Source organism: Saimiri boliviensis, chromosome 1 (genome assembly GCF_048565385.1).
Source record: "Saimiri boliviensis isolate mSaiBol1 chromosome 1, mSaiBol1.pri, whole genome shotgun sequence".
NCBI classification, from domain to species: Eukaryota; Metazoa; Chordata; class Mammalia; order Primates; family Cebidae; genus Saimiri; species Saimiri boliviensis.
This window is the reverse complement of record NC_133449.1, coordinates 260,656,099-260,669,616: the sequence shown is the minus strand read 5'-3', so window position 1 is coordinate 260,669,616 and position 13,518 is coordinate 260,656,099. Positions and strand designations below refer to the sequence as shown.

The window sequence follows — 13,518 nt, the reverse complement described above, 5'->3', positions numbered from 1 at the left end:
GAAGCCTCAACTTTAGCACTAACATTCAGTGTGACTCTCTGAAATGATTATCCTGACATACAACAACCATTTTATAGGTATGTTTAGCTGATCATATAAAAAGTAAGAGTCAGTGTTTAATCATCTAAACTCTTATCACCACTATTGAAAATTACTTGAAAAATGTGCCTTTATATAATGTGTGAACTGCATGTGCATATTAGTAACTGTTAATGGACCGAATTTTGTTTCCCCAAATTCATATATTGCAGTCCTAACTCCCAGGACACTTCAAAATGTGACTGTATTTGGAGAAAGGGACTTCAAAGAGAAAATTAAGGTAAAATGAGGTCATATGCGTGGGACTTAATCCAATAGAAGAGGAAGAGACACAAGGGATGTTTATAGACAGACAAAATGAGGACATAGTGAGAAGGCGACCATCTACAAGCTAAGGAGAAAAGCCTCGGGAGAAACCAAACCTGTCGACGCTTTCATCCTAAACCTCTAGAGTCCAGAACTGTGAGAAAATAAATTTCTGTTGTTTAAGACAATCAATCTGTGGTGTTATATTATGGCAATCCTAGCACACTAAAATGGTAACCAAATGCTGTTTTGTAATGGTCTCAGGCTGTCATTTTGTAGAAATCAAATGGAAGTTCTTATTTAACATATTGAAGCATCTAGTTCGACAACTGCCATTAAAATAAGCATATACTAAAAGAGTATTTGTTTTACTTATACCTAAAGTACAATTCTTCCTATTATTGTCAAAATAATTTTACTAAATCGTGACATATATATAGTCCTTCTGTTGAGAAACTTTCAATGGATCACTATTACCTCTAGGATAAGGCCTAAAATTTCTAGCCTGACAGTTCTGTAGAAAAGAGAAACTTTCTCATCCATTTGTTATTTTTAGTGACATAGGAAAACCTGGTGTTTGTGAAATTATGATTCTTTATCATCACGATGAACTATAATATCAAACATTCATAAATTATTCATAAATAAGTCAGATAAAAGAATGAGACTCTATAAATGTCAGAAGTTTTTTTTCCTTTTAAAAAAATTCCATATACAGCAGTCACAGGAAATGTGAAAACAATAAAGTTCAATTTTTAGTGCATGCCCTCTATATGCCAGGCCTTGTGCAGTTTCAGGATAACCAAAACAAGTAACAGCAATTTAGAGCCATTAGCACAAATTGCTTCTTCAGCAATTTCCTCTTTTAGCTAAGGTTAAGACTGAACTTACACACTATTTTGCAATGATGCATAGATGATAAACTGCAGTCCACAACCAGGCAGATAATTCGCTTCACAGGAAACTAAAGAAGTAAGGGACTTAACTCCAATCAGCAAAGTTTCTATTGGAAACATTTACAATGGTAACAGAAGTGATGAGAGTCTGGGGGAGATCTAAGCTTTCTAGAAAGGACTTGACAATTTGTGTCAAGATCCTTAGAGCTATTAAATGTTCTAACCTAATAATTTTATTTCTAAGATCTTATTTTCAGGAAACTGTCATTAACATGCAAAAAGCTACAGCTAAAAAGATAGACAATGAAGCACAATTTCTAATTTATGGTAGCAACATTTTTTTGAAAAGTAGAATAGGCCAATCTGATTAAGAAACTTTCAGTACAACGGCAGAAAGGAACACTATGTGAGTTTCATGAAAGTGACTATTTTTCCTATTTTGTTCCTTGCACAGTATGTATCACTAAGAACATAGTAGAAGCTTGGTAAATATTTTTAGAATGAATAATGAATAAATGACTAAATGTGGACATTAAAAATAATGCTTTTAAATAATACTTAAATACATAAAATGTTCGCAATCCTTTTTTTTACATAAAAAGCAGGTTATATAATTGTGTTTATATAGTGGCCACTACCATATCTATTCACCTCTTGTTGTTTTCTTTAGATAAAATGGCATATTCATAGTTGAAAAATGCATTTGCCTTTTGAGAAATCAACATATCAAAACGTTTGTAGCCGGTTGAATAATATGCATCAGCAGAAATCCTTCAAATCTGTCAATAGAAACAGTAGGGCACTCTGCTTGCTGAAAACCACGTGCCTTAAGTAATTTTCCATTGCAGAAACGACCTATCTGGTGACTTTTCAAGAGTCCTAATCTAAAACACTTCTACATGCCAAGTGGTATCTAAAAATGATCCTTTTAAAGCAACTACCATTATGACAACTAACTTCACATAGTTTTTGATTAGCTTTGTTTTACCAAAAAACAAACAAACAAAAAACAAAAGTAGGAAGTCAAGTCTTCCCCCAAACATCCCCGCCGAGAATTTCTATCCATAGCATTAAAACTCAGAAATATTTGATATGATCAGAAGGTTCAATAGTAGACCCTGCACTATCTCCTCTGCTCTCTTCATTTACTATCAAACACTGAAAGACAAGGGTACAAAAGCACCTGGCTTCTTCAAGATTTCATATATAGCCACAATGGACCCGTAATTTCAATCCCTAAATACCCAGAATCAAAAGTTTATAAGCATCATTGCTTACAAGTTTCCAAATAAAAGACCATTTGTACTCTGATTTCATCAGGAGAGTTTAGATTCACTGTCTAAGCTAATATTATTGTACTGAATAAATAGGTGATACCTACTATAATCCAACAGAATATAAAGAACCCTAGAAAAAAACTGAAATCTTATTGTATAAGACAAGGGATATTTCCTCCTTAGGGACAATAACAAACGACACTAGGTAAGAGAAAGGTGCCTGGAATATTTGAGGTACAAAGGAAATGTAAAAAAGACAATGATGTATGTCCTTAACTACCTTCATCAATTAAGAGATAAAATCCATACCTGTCAAAGATGAAGAGGCAAGTTGGGTTTAAGCTGACAGACTAAGGATTAAAATGCGTCGTAGAACAGCTGTCAGAAGAAATACCAGGATCCAAAGAAGATGAATAGATTGTTGAGTAGGAATAAAGAACCATTTGAATTTGAATAGCAAAAAGCTGAGAAGGTTAGCATGGTTTAGAAATTTCTCAACCAATATGTGGGAGTCCAGAAGCAGAAGCCAAGAATGTATTTTTGTGGAAGCGAATCAGGCTTAAGCTTTCACAAGAGGAACCCAGGGGATTGTCAAGGAGGGAAAGACTGGGGAGTACCAGGAAAATATCATCAGCCTAATATGAGGCTAGAAGTAGATTCAAGCATTAATGGGAGGAGGCAGGAAATTGGGACAACATGGATAGTAACTAAGCTGCCACTTCTGCAAGATAAAATGAGAGAGGTAGTTACACATAGGTTGTGGTCAAAGTGAGAAAGCTTATAGTTTAAGGTATTAGAGGAAGAGAAATCTGAGTGATAGTTTCTACAGAGTAGCCATGGGAGGCTGACATGGATAGTGCTTCCCTGAAGCTCAAGAAGTAGGGATCAGATATCACAAGGAACACTAATATAAGAGTTGAGTCAGCGAAGATGGTGACTGCAGAGAGAGGTGAGCTACTCAATTGAGTTGGGGCTATTCAATAGAACTCTACAACAATGGAAAAGTTCTATAAATGCACTGTCCAATCTGATTAGTCTGTAGCTACTAAGATTTGAAATGTACTTTGTGCAACTGAGGAACTAAAGTTTAAATTTTATTTTATTTAATTTTTTAAAATTTATAATCATTTTTGTCCTGCATTTTTTTAATTTATTTTATACTAAATTTTATTTAATTTTAAATTAACTTATTGTTAGCCACATGTGGCAAGTGCCTGCTATTTTAAACAGTGCAGTATCCAGGGTACTATACAATATATTTCCTTTGTTTATCATAGTCTATCTTGTATTAATATTATACTACTTAATATATAATGAATGAACCTTACAGCAGTAGAATTTCCCGCCCCTCCCCCTTTGGTGATACTGTTCTCATATAGCTTAATTCTTCACGCATTATAAACACCATCATATGTTATTTTGCTTTTAACAGTCAATAATATTTAAAAGAAATTAAGACAAATAGTCTTTCATATATACTCTCATTATTATTATTATTTTTTGCGACAGAGTCTCACTTTGTCACCCAGGCTGGAGTGCACTGGCATGATCTCCGCTCACTGCAATCTCTGCCTCTCGGATTCAAGCATTTCTCCTGACTCAGCCTCCCAAGTATCAGGGACTACAGGTGTGTGCCACCACAGCTGGCTAATTTTTGTATTTTTGGTAGAGATGGGGTTTCACCACCTTGGCCAGTCTGGTCTCGAACTCCTGACCTCAGGTGATCTGCCCACCTCAGCCTCCCAAAGTGTTGGGATTACAGGTGTGAGCCTATACTCTCATTTTTGCCATTTTTAGCATTCTATATTTTCTAGTAGGTACACACGTTTTTTCCGATACAATTTCTCTTCAGTGAGAAGAATGCTTCATTTATATTCCTTTCAGGGCAGTTCGGCTGGTAAAATCTCTCCACTTGTGTATGCCTCCACGTTTTTAGTTTGCTTTCATTTTAGATGTATATTTTTGCTCAATATAGAATTTAAATGTTTGTATTACTACTTAGTGTAATTATTGATACGGTTGTATTTAGGTCTACCCTATTTGTTTTTGACTTCTGGGGCTTTCTGTTTCTATGTTCCATTTTTTAAAACCTAATTGAATATATTTTTAGAGGTTTATTTTATCTATTGTCTTTGTAGGAAGAGTTTCTCTTAAAGAATTTTTTTTTTTTTTTTTTTTTGAAAACTGATGATTTTTTTCATCAACCTTATTTCCATATTGCTTAAGTGCCTGTGGAAAAACAGCTTAACACTACTCAGTGGTTGTTCCTACCCATTCAGTGACTTGAGCAGTGGGAGCTGCAAACCAGTCTTCAGTGGCAGGCTTGAGTGCTCCGGTGTTCAGTAGGTAACTGCTGGGTACCACAAAGGGCACCTACAACCTGCACACCTTCAGGCCAGTCTGCAACCTCACACTAAGTAGCAGTGAACTCAGGTGTTGAAGAAGTCTGTGTACCCTGAAATTCCTCCTTGGTCACAGCTTTTTCAGCAACAGCCTGCTTTTTCTTTTCAATCTCTTCAGGATTTTTGTAGAAGTAGAGATCAGGGATAATCTCCCATGGGTGTTTACAGGAGATGGTGCCAAGCACATGTGTAACTTCTTGGCCACCATCCACCACATCAGGCCCACTGAGTAAACTGTTGTTGCATGGGATGGCAATGTCCACATAGCACAGAGGAAAATCTGTGCGACCTAGAGCAATGGTAGGAAGGTTAGTATAAGATGCCTCTATGAGAGGCCAGTGGTCAGAACTGAGATCAATAACCACCAGCAATGTGACTCTTATAAGGCTGCCTGGATCTGGTTAATGAAGTTTACAGGAGTAAAGTGGCCAGCAACAGGAGTAGCTCCAATGGCAGCAGCAAACTTCAGCCCAACCTGGTGACCAGTATTCCTGGAAGATATGACACTGACATCAGCAAGGTTTCCAATGGCAGCAATGACACAGCTGCCAGCAGAAGCTTCGAGGTCCTCTTCAGATTTATGATGCAGATCCTATCACTTTTCTGTTTGTAGAGGTAATGTTCCATTTGGAAGTCAAGGATGGTGCCACCTGAGTAGGTTCTTACTACAAGAAATTTGAGGACATTCTCTAGTCTTATTCATTTTCAGGACATCAAGGACTCTGAACTTGGTTAAAATTTCCCTTTAAGTTACATCACATATCTAGAACAACTCCATATGGATCCCCCTTGGGTAATGCAAAAGCTGTGGGAAGGTTTTAAACTTAAAATTTAGTATCTTTAATAAAGATAGGAGAATTCAGATAATATATTGATCTATTTCCTCCTGAGTAGGCATTTGTTGTTTGTGCTTTTCAGATAATATGTCCATTTATATAAATTGACTAACTTATATTGGCATGAAGTTGTTAGTAATACCCTTATTGCCTTTTTAAGAATTGTATAATCCAGTGATTATTATATTTGCAATTCACTTAAGTTATTGTATATGTGTAACCATCAACACAGTCAGTTTGAGAACATTTTCATCACCTCAAAAAGGAACTCTGCATTTTAGCTATAATACCCTCTCTTCCCATTTCCTGTTGACTGTCTCCTAGCCCTAGGCAACCACTAATATACTTTCTGTCTCTATACATGTATCCATTGTAGACATTTACTATAAATGAAATCATAAAATATGTAGTATTTTGTCTGTGTTTTAGTTTAAATATTTTCTGTTGCTCTGAGTTTACTAGTCTTTTCTTCTTTGTCTAGTCTCCTATTACACCTGTCAATTTTAAACAATTTTAGGTGTATTTTTGAGTTCTAAAATTTTGTTTTGTTATTTTTAGTTTTCTTTTTTCTGCTAAAGTTTTTCATCTCATTAGTCAGTGTATCTTTTCATCTCTGTTCTATCAGCTTTTCTTCTTTTTTATATCATTTGTGAGTATGCTTAATTATTTTTTCATTTCATTTGGGGCTACAATTTTCCTGTTTCTTTACATGAACCCAATTGTTTAAATTGTATATGTGAAATTTTTTAAAAAGAAAAGTATATTCTGAACTAGATAATATTCTTTTTTATAATATTCTCCCTTTTTTGTCAGTTGCTGTGAGAGGCTGATTATTCAGATTCTACCACGCATTCAGCTCACTTGGTGCTGGACCACATCTTTATTTATTTCTAGTTCAAATCAGACTGTAGCTCTAATTTCCTTTTATGCTAATCCTGAATATGCTGTGCTGCCACCAAGGAGTTGATCTCTTTGATCTTATTAGTTGAAAAGGCATCTGGTTGCTTATGTAGTCAGTTTCAGATCATATGCAATTCTAGCAGGGCCCTGAAACCCAAGCATAGAACAAAACAGATGTTTTCCTGCTTTTCAGGTTTGTCCTTTCTGTTTCTTACCAGAATTCCTGTAGGGGAGAATTGTTGGGCTAATTTTTTTTTTTTTTTTCCATTGGAGTTCTTCCATTTGCAACCCATTTCAGGAGCCGTATTATCATTAAAATCTTCAGTAGCACTTTTTTTTTCTAGCAAACTCTCTGCCTATTCCAAAGACATGCTATGATATCCATCAATACCCAGAATAGGCAATTTGTCCTAAGAAAGCAGTATAGGTCTTTGATCACCAAGAAAAGTGTTTTTCTACTTAGAATTTAGTTTTATTTAGATCTCCTTACATCTACTGCTATGTGGTGGTTCAAAGTATGAATTTCAGTTTATCCACGGTTTACCTACTACTCTTCGATGGATTAAGGAAAAACACAATCTTCAGTTTATTCTGTGTTTTCTAGTTGCAGCAACAATCTTCTGTGACCTTCTACATTCTATCTGAAGGCAAAATCCTTGGTGGCTTTTATACTATTTCTTAAATACCTTATAATCTCCCAGGTTTGATCATTTATTAAAACACTTCCTAGGATGATGTCTGTACATTGTGGCTGTGCTAAACATATTTAATTATTGATCATAATTATATATTGTGAAAAATTCTGTACTGCCATTTTTCCCATGATTACCATCATCATTTCATTTTAATATATAATATGATGACATTATGCTGTTTTTATTTTTGTGATGAAGCTTATTTTTGCCTTCATATTCTTGACTTTTGGAATAAGCAAGTTCATATAACATATGAGATCCGACTCTTGCTACAGTCTTAACAAATTAAATTTCCTATATTTTAATTTTCACATCCTAGCAGCTACTTATTTTTTCTACAGATTTGTATAAGAAGTTTGTAGGGCATACTCTATTTGTAGAGTATACAAATAAAAATTTGTGTAATTATAAGAATTTTACAAATTTAGCCCAACAATTCTCCCTCACAGGAATTCTGGTAAGAAACAGAATAGACAAATCTGAAAAGCAGGAAAACATCTCAATTTCTTGCTATGCTTGGATTTTAGGGCCCTGCTAGACTTTAAAACCATACTAGTCGGAGTTCAAATCTTAACTTTATCACTGGGTGATCTTAAGCAAGTTTCTTATTCTCCATGTGCCTAATACACCTGAGTCGTAAAATGAAGATAAATGGTAATTATACCTTATAGGGTTCTTAAGAGGCTTAAATAAATAAATATTTTAAAGTACTTAGGATGGTGGCTGGTATTCAAAAAAAAGTACTCTAAGCCTAGGCAACATAAACAGACTCTGTTTCTATAAAAAAAAAAATAAAAATTAGCTAGGTTTAGTGGTATTTGCCTGTAGTCCCAGCTACTTGAGAAGCTGAAATGGAAGGATCTCTTGAGACCAGGAGTTCAAGTTCATACTGGGCAACATAGTGAGACCCTCTCTGTACGCAACCACCCCCACACTAATTAATTCATTAATTCAATTAAGAAGTACTCTAAGAGAGTCTGTTTAATAAATGTTTTTGATCTTCAGAGCAATATCATTCTCAAAATGAGTTTTTATTCTTAGTCTCATAAAAACCTCACAAAACAAGGGTGCCCTCTCTCACCACTCCTATTCAACATAGTATTGGAAGTGCCGGCCAGGGCAATCAGGCAAGAGAGAAATAAAAGGTATTCAAATAGGAAGAGAGGAAGTCAAATTATCTGCGTTTGCAGATGGCATGATTTTATATTTAGAAAACCCCATCATCTCAGCCCAAAAGTCTGTTAAGCTGATAAGCAACTTCAGCAAAGTCTCAGGGTACAAAATCAGTGTGAAAAAATTGCTAGCATTCTTATATACCAACAACAGGCAAGCAGAAAACCAAATCATGAATGAACTCCCATTTACAATTGCTACAAAAAGAATAAAATACCTAAGAATACACCTAACAAGGGAAGTGAAGGACCTCTTTAAGGAGAACCACAAACCACTGCTCAGAGAAATCAAAAAGGATATAAACAAGTGGAGAAACACTCTATGCTCATGGATAGGAAAAACGAATATCATGAAAATGGCCACACTGCCCAATGTAATTTATAGATTCAATGTCATTAGTTTTAAACCACCATTGAGATTCTTCACAGAATTAGAAAAAAAAACCCTATTTTAAAATTAATATAGAACCAAAAAGGAACCCAAATGCCAAGTCAATTCTAAGAAAAAAAAAACAAAACAAAACCTGGAGGCATCATACTACCAGACTTCAAAGTACACTACAAGGATACAGTAACCAAAACAGCATGGTACTGGTACAAGAACAGACACATAGACCAATGGAACAGAGTAGAGAACTCAGAAGTATGACTACACATATACAGCCATCTGATCTTTGATAAACTTGACAAAAACAAGCATGGAGAAAGGATTCCATATTTAATAAAAGGTGCTAGAAAAACTGGCTAGCCATATGCAGGAAATTGAAACTGGACCCCTTCTTTACACCATATACCAAAATAAGCTCAAGATGGATTGAAGATTTAAATGTAAAATCCAAAACTATAAAAACCCTGGAAGAAAATATAGGCAATACCATTCAGGACATAGGCAGATTTCATGATGAAGATGTCAGAAACAATTGCAACAAAAACGAAAATTGTAAAATAGGATCTAATTAAACTAAAGAGCTTCTGCACAGCAGAAGAAAAGATCATCAGAGTGAACATACAACCTACAGAATGTGAGAAAAATCTTGCAATCTATTCATCTGACAAAGGTCTAATATCCAAAATCTACAAGGAACTTAAATTTATAAGAAAAAAACAAGCAGCCCCACTAAAAAGTGGACAAAAGATATGAACAGACGCTTCTCAAAAAAGACATACTTGTGGCCAACAAACATGAAAAACAAAAAGCTCAACATCACTGATTATTAGAGAAATGCAAATCAAAACCACAATGAGATACCACCTCATGCCAATCAGAATGGCTATTATTCAAAAGTCAAAAAGCAACAGACACTGGTGAGGTTGTGGAGAAAAGGGAACACTTTTACACTTTTGATGAGAGTGTAATATTCAACCATTGTGGAAGACAGTGTAGCAATATCTCAAAGATCTAGAAGCAGAAACACCATTTGACCCCGCAATCCCATTACTGGATATATACCCAAAGGAATATAAATCATTCTGTTTTAAAGATACACGCATGTGTTTGTTCATTGTGGCACTACTTACAATAGCAAAGCCATTGAATCAACCTAAATGCCTATTAATATAGACTGGCTAAGGAAAATGTGGTACATATACACCATGAAATACTATGTAGCCATAAAAAGGAATTAGATCATGTCCTTCGCAGGAACATGGATGTAGTTGGAAGCCATTATTCTCAGCAAACTAATGCAGGAACAGAAAATCAAACACACGTGTTCTCACTTATAAGTGGGAGCTGATTGAGGAGAACACATGGATACAGGTCGGGGGAACCACACACACTAGGCTAGGGGAAGGAGAGTATCAGGAATAGCAAATGGATGCTGGGCTTATCACTTGGGTGATGTGATGATCTATGCAGTAAACTGCCATGGCACACATTTACCTATGTAGCAAAACTGCATATCCTGGACATGGACCCCTGAACTTAAAAGTTGAAAAAAGAAAAAGAAAATGTCCAAGAGATACGAAAGTGGCAGTGCCAGGTAACTGGTGGTGGGAACTCCCTGACCAGACCAAGTAGCATGTATGTCATGGTGGAATACCTGAGGGAGAATCCTACACAGATGAGGTTTATCAGAACCACATTTTGTAAGAACTGTACTTCAGAGTGCTAGGAACCCACACACTCTACACAGTTTCATACAAATGCTCTCTGCAAAGGTGAGGGACCTCGCAGGATGGAGACAAGGCCAGAGAGGAGAGAGTTTCTCTCTGTGAAAAAGGAGAGCCCTGGAGACTGCGGAATGAGGAGTGTGGGTACCAGTGAAGGAGAAGAGAAACTTCTCATATCCCACCTCTTTCACAGACTTTAGCATTGATGTCTTTGAAGGGGGCCTTGCCCACATCACATCAGGTTGTATTACATCACTATGAAACATTTTCATTATAGAAATAAAAGGCTGAACAGCTTTTCCTAATTTTGCTTCTGAAATATAACTGTATTTTGCAGGAAAAATAGAAAAATATGATGTATTTATTTAAGAAGGGATAGACAAATCTATCAGTAGATAAGTCTGGTAAAGTCATTCACGGGGACTATCAGAGTTCTTACTTTTCACAAACATATAGTAAATTTTAATTATAAATAGAAATTTGTCAGAATATCATTTATTTTTTCTCCTTTCCATGAGTAGCTTTGTCAGTTTTACACAAAAGTACATTGTAGGTCATCTTCTAAGCTCTGTCTTCTTATTGCTTCTCTGTATTTTATTGAAGGACAATACAAGAGTGACAGATAAGTTGTCTATTTGACTAATTTATCAAGGGTAGTCCCATAATTTTGTTCTCTAAAATGTTTTTAATATAAATTTTTTATACTAATACTTTTGCCAATAGTTACATTGCTCTTATGCTATCTGGTTCTAGAAAATATATATTAATGATGGCAAAAGATCAGGGCTTTTTATTTATTTTGTCTTGTTTTGATGTGAGACAATGTAAAAACAAAAGTCCTAGCTCATTTGTCAAATGATGCTGTAGTTAATGACGACTAGTCTTAAATTCTGAAAAATATGGCAGTGCTATCTTTAGATTTCCAGAAGGTGGCACTATTGCTACATGCAAGTAGACAGAATGTATAACCTGAAAAATAGTAATTTCAACTTTTATATTTTTTGCTCAGATTTGACTTTCAATAGCATTTTAAAAGTGTATTCTAAAGTATAGGGACTTCCTTGAATATTAAATCAAAACATTAATTCTTAGTGAGTTAAACAAAGTTAGACAGGTTACACAAAATTTCTCAGAAGCTTTTTTTTTTTTTTTTTTTTTTTTTTTTTTTGAGACGGAGTTTCGCTCTTGTTACCCAGGCTGGAGTGCAATGGCGCGATCTCGGCTCACCGCAACCTCCGCCTCCTGGGCTCAGGCAATTCTCCTGCCTCAGCCTCCTAAGTAGCTGGGATTACAGGCACGCACCACCATGCCCAGCTAACTTTTTTTGTATTTTTAGTAGAGACGGGGTTTCACCTTGTTGACCAGGATGGTCTCGATCTCTCGACCTCGTGATCCACCCGCCTCGGCCTCCCAAAGTGCTGGGATTACAGGCTTGAGCCACCGCGCCCGGCAAAATTTCTCAGAAGCTTTAATATGCTGATATGAAATGTGAATCAAAGAAGATTTAGTATGGGCATTTCTCATAATTATTTTACTCTGGAATTCCCTTTTCACAGAATGTATTTAGGAATTTGTTTTTAATGCAATGAACTTAGGGAAAATCTTTTTAGAGGAATTCAAACCCCATAGAACATGTCATGAATATCCACAGAATGGGAGAATTTTTTTGCAAATGATATCAGTAATAAGATAATTGTATCTAACTATATCAAGAACTATTATTTATCAATAATAAAACACAAATAATCCAATTAAAGATGGGCAACGAATCTGAACAGACATTTCTTCAAAGAAAACATACAAATGGTCAATAAGTACATAGAAAAATTCAACATCGTTAGTCATAAATAAAGCAAATTAAAGCCAAAACCACAGTGAGATACCATTTTAAAACCACTAGAATGACTATAATCCACAGTGAGATACCATTTTAAAACCACTAGAATGACTATAATAAACAGAAGATAATACCACACGTTAGCAAAGATGTGCTGCTGGAAGTGTACTTGATGCACTCACTTTGAAGGACGGGTTAGCAGTTCCTCAAAATGTTAAGCACAGGGTTACCATATGACCCAGCAATTCCAGTCCTAGCTATATATATATAAGAGAAATGAAAACACATATGCATATAAAATTTGTATATGAATGTTCATAGAAGTATTATTCATAATAGCTTAAAAAGAAACAACCCAAATGTTCATCATCTGATAAATGAATAACTATTACTATTGTTTATTTATACACTGGAATATTATTTGGCAAGAAAAAAGAGTACTGACACATGCTACAACATGGACGAGTCCTGAAAACATTATGCTAAGTGAAAGAAGCCAGTGACAAAGGACCACATACTGTGTAATTTCACATAGGAAATGCCCAGTATAGGCAAGTTTATAGAAACAGAAAGTAGATCATTGATTGCCGAGGGTGTGGGTGGGTGGTAATAAGATTTCAAATATCTATCTAGATATTTGGATCTCTCCTTAAAGAGCTAAACTATGCATTTCTGAGTTTCAGTAGCCAATTCTGGGGCATGTGTGCTTTTCCTTTTTGTGTGAAAACTATATATACATATATGCTTTATATATATATATAGTATTTATCTCTGTTCTTACGCCTTGCACTCAGGTTTCCTGAGATCTTGCACACTGTGTCTCAGTACGGCAAGTCTCTTCCAGTATTCCTGACCCTCTTCCACCAAAGGTAAGTACCTGCTACCTTTTACTCGGAAGTTCCAGCACTTGAAGGTTTCTCTCAGCATTCCTAACCCAGCCCAATATTTCCCATGACTACTCTGTAAATGCCTCTGAAGGGTTGGCAACTGGGCATACTCTCTGTTCTGGGGACTCCAAATCATCATGCCATCTCACACTTCATCAA

The 13,518-nt window shown here is 35.5% G+C and overlaps 1 pseudogene; it reads right to left on the bottom strand.

Annotated features, from left to right (window-relative positions):
* Positions 1-4,768: 4,768 nt before the first annotated feature.
* On the bottom strand, positions 4,769-13,495 carry LOC141585369 (small ribosomal subunit protein uS2-like; annotated as a pseudogene).
* Positions 13,496-13,518: the final 23 nt, after the last annotated feature.